The sequence below is a fragment of the Triticum dicoccoides genome, chromosome 5A (genome assembly GCF_002162155.2).
Source record: "Triticum dicoccoides isolate Atlit2015 ecotype Zavitan chromosome 5A, WEW_v2.0, whole genome shotgun sequence".
Classification (NCBI taxonomy): domain Eukaryota; kingdom Viridiplantae; phylum Streptophyta; class Magnoliopsida; order Poales; family Poaceae; genus Triticum; species Triticum dicoccoides.
The window spans coordinates 427783048-427787267 of NC_041388.1; positions in this window are offsets into that span (position 1 = coordinate 427783048).

Genomic DNA, 4220 nt, shown 5'->3' on the forward strand with positions numbered 1-4220 from the left:
CCTCGCCGAGCTCCTACCCGGACCGGCACCCGAGCGCCGCCGCCGCCTCCGCGCCCGAGGCCTCCCGCGTCTCCCTCCGCCGCCGACCTCGCAGGCGACCGCCGCCACCGATCCACGCGCCGGCCGCGCCTCTCCTCCGCCCCGCCGCAGGTCATCGTCTCCGCGCCGCCGCCGGCTTCCTCCGCCGCCACCGCGCCGGATCCGGCCGGAGGGCCGCCCCCGCGCCCTTCCCCGGCCTCCCCGACCTCTCCCTTGACTCCGGCCGCCGTCATCGTCATCTCCGGCAAGCTCCGTCCCCGCCTCGGTTCGCGTGCCGGACGAACCCTAGATCTCATGGTATATTTTTTTCTGCCAAGTCCGGAGAATTTTGTATTCTGATGCCCACTTTGCCATGCCATAACTTCTTGTGTGTAGCCCTGATTTGTGCTTATAATATATCAAAATGTTCATTGTGAGATGCTCTACATTTCATTTCATTGTGTGATGCTTGTTTGAGTCCATCTTGATACCCTTATGATCGTTGCAAGAGTGTTATATGATGTTAACTGATGTCTGTTATCAGAACTTGATGATTTGTCTTTTTTGTTGCATTTTGTGTGTGCATCCTATGAGCTTGATGTCTACATGTGTTTTGAGCTACATCATGCCATCTTTACTGTGTGCAATCCATGTATTTTTGTGAGCCTTGTAGTGAGTGCATCGAGCTCGTGAAGTAGGGTACTTGATGTTGCTGTTTTGCTAGGCCGATTCTGTTATATCATGATGCTATGTAAACCTGCTGCTACAAGTCATTCCATGCATAATCTGGAGATGTTCACTAAGGATGTTGGTATACATGTCATTCTATATCAATACATGCCCCTGGTTGCATTTATATCCTGCTGTAGCTTGTTGTAATCTTGCTCCAAATTTGCTAAATAATGTTGCTGTCAGCTTGTTAACATTAAGTTCAGTTTTTCCATGTGCTTTGCTAGTGATCCATGTGCCCTATTGACTTGCTCTTGCCATGCTTAGCTTCATATATGTGTCTTCCTATTGTTGGTCACCTTTTAATGCCATTTATTGCTCTGTGGTGAGTTGTATTAGCTCACCAACATGCCTACTTATTGTTGTTCCTGCCATGTTGAATCTGTCATATCATTTGCCATGTTTGCATGGATCCTACCATGTTTTCTGTTGATCTTTGGAATTAGTTCAGTAAGGGAGTTTTGTTCTTTGTCTTTAGTATTAGCATGACATGCCTTTGTTTGCCATGTTAAGTTCTTGTAGCATGTTGTTTGATAGCTCTAAACATTGCAACCTGATGTTATTTCTGCCAAGTCTGTAAACTGTTATTATTTGCAATCTTGCCATGTCCTTTTGAGAATGTTCTTGTGATTTCTGGAGATAGCTCAGTGTTCATGTGCTGTCATGCTTTACCGGTAATTAATGTCCATGCCTTTTGTTCTTATGTTGAGGTGTTGTAGCATATTGTTTTGATGCTTGCTAGATGCCTAGTTGCTGTTTTGGACAGCTTGTCCTTTAAACTTGTTTCATGTGTATGTGTTGAACCGTTGCTCCGTTTTGAGTGTGCTCTATATAAAACTTGCTTGATTTTGCATATAGTTTCATATTATCATGTTGCATCCATGTTTTGAGAGTGTTTGCTTGATGTTTTTATGCATTTTGCATCAATGCCATGTTTAACTTGTTTTGCTCATATCTTCTAGGCCGTAGCTCTGAATTAAACGAACTTTATATGTAACTTGACTAGAATCTCGTGTAGTTCATCTTGGTGCATCTTAACTTGCTGTATAACAACTTGAACATAAGGTTTATTCAGTTCTGGACCAATTTCGAAATTTTCATATGAGGACTTACCAGATTTGTTATATGTTGTTTCCGGCCTCATTTAAACTTGCTTTGATGTGTGGTTCTTGTATGCATCATCTCTTGCCATGAGTAGCTTCATGTAGTCTTGTCTTGCATCATACTTGGTTGAGCATCATGTCATGTATATGTGTGGTGTGTTTACCATGTTGTGTGCTTCTTCTCGATAGTTCCCGTTTCGTTGTGATCGTGAGGATTCGTTCATCTACGCTTGGTTCGGCTTAATCCGTTCGTCTTCTTCATGGACTCGTTCTTCTTCCTTGCGGGATTTCAGGCAAGATGACCGTCACCTTGGATCTCATTACTATCATTGCGATGCTAGTTGCTTCGTTCTATCGCTATGCTGCGCTACCTATCACTTGTTCTTCAAGCCTCCCAATTTGCCATGTTAGCCTCTAACCTTTTTCACCCTTCCTAGCAAACCGTTGCTTGGCTATGTTACCGTTTTTGCTCAGCCCCTCTTATAGCGTTGTTAGTTGCAGGTGAAGTGGAAGATTTCTTCATGGTGGACAGGATTATGTTGGGATATCACAATATCTCTTATTTAATTAATGCATCTATATACTTGGTAAAGGCTGGAAGACTCGGCCTTATGCCTGGTGTTTTGTTCCACTCTTGCCGCCCTAGTTTCCATCATACCGGTGTTATGTTCCTTGATTTTGTGTTCCTTATGCAGTTGGGTGATTTATCGGACCCCCTTGACAGTTCGCTTTGAATAAAACTCCTCCAGCAAGGCCCAACCTTGGTTTTACTATTTGCCTCACCACCACCAAACCCTTCCCTTGGGTCGGCCAACCCGAGGGTCATCTTTATTTTAGCCCCCCCCCCCCGGGCTAGTGCTTCTCTAAGTGCTGGTCCGAACTGAGTAGACTACGGGGCCACCTCAGGGAAACTTGAGGGCTGGTTTTACTCGTAGGATGTCTCATCTGGTGTTGCCCTGAGAACGAGATATGTGCAGCTCCTATCGGGATTGTCGGCACATCGGGCGACTTTGCTGGTCTTGTTTTACCATTGTCGAAATGTCTTGTAAACCGGGATTCCGAGACTGATCGGGTATTCCATGGAGAAGGAATATCCTTCGTTGACCGTGAGAGCTTGTGATGGGCTAAGTTGGGACACCCCTGCAGGGTATAAACTTTTGCGAGCCGTGCCCACGGTTATGTGGCAGATGGGAATTTGTTAATGTCCGGTTGTAGATAACTTGACACCAGATTCGAATTAAAACACATCAACCATGTCTGTAGCCGTGATGGTCTCTTTTCGGTGGAGTCCGGGAAGTGAACACGGTTTTGGGTTATGTTTGACGTAAGTAGGAGTTCGGGATCACCTCTTGATCATTGCTAGCTTCACGACCGTTCCGTTTGCTTCTCTTCTCGCTCTCATTTGCATATGTTAGCCACCATATCATGCTTAGTCGCTGCTGCAACCTCACCACTTTACCCCTTCCTTTCCCATTAAGCTTTGCTAGTCTTGATACCCATGGTAATGGGATTGCTGAGTCCTCGTGGCTCACAGATTACTACAACATTAGTTGCAGGTACAGATTTTGCAATGATCATGACGCGAGAGCGATGTTTGCTTGTTTTGGAGTTCTTCTTCTGCTTCTTCTTCGATCAGGGGATAGGTTCCAGGCGGCAGCCTGGGCTAGCAGGGTGGATGTTGTTTGAGTTTCTGTTTGTGTTTCATCCGTAGTCGGATGGTGCTCTTATGTAAGATGATGTTGTATTCGTGTGGCATTACATGCCTTTTGTATGTATCCCCATCTATACTGTAATGTTGATGTAATGATATCCACCTTGCAAAAGCGTATCGATATGCGGTTCTATCCTTTGGTGGGACCTTCGAGTCTCTTTAGGATAGTATCGCATATTGGGCATGACAAGTTGGTATCAGAGCCTTGACCGACCATAGGATCCCCCTTGATTGATCGTGTAATTTGGTCGTTGTTGAGTCTAGAAGAAAACTGTTTTCGGAATCTAGTTATATTGGAAGGAATTATTTTTAGTCCTCAGCCCCTTCATCGCTCTGGTCAGGAATCTTGACGTAGGTGTTTTGAATTACTCCTCTTCCCCTTCAAAATTTTCTTTAGGATCACACAGTTGGTTTTCCGATCGTTGGTTCTCAGCTCTTTTCATCCGGTGCATTTCTCGACAAGTTGACTCGAGCCTCTTCATCTTTGCCAAGTTCAATCCTTAGTTGTTTCTTTTTCCCACCCACCCACCCCTTTTCATCTCGGAGTCGGAGTCCGTAATCGAGTATCCATCCTACTCGTGCGAAGTCTTTGCTTTCTTTCCTCAATGATTTCAACCGGTGTTTTTCTCGTCAAGATATTCGTCGGTTTCCCCTTCCAA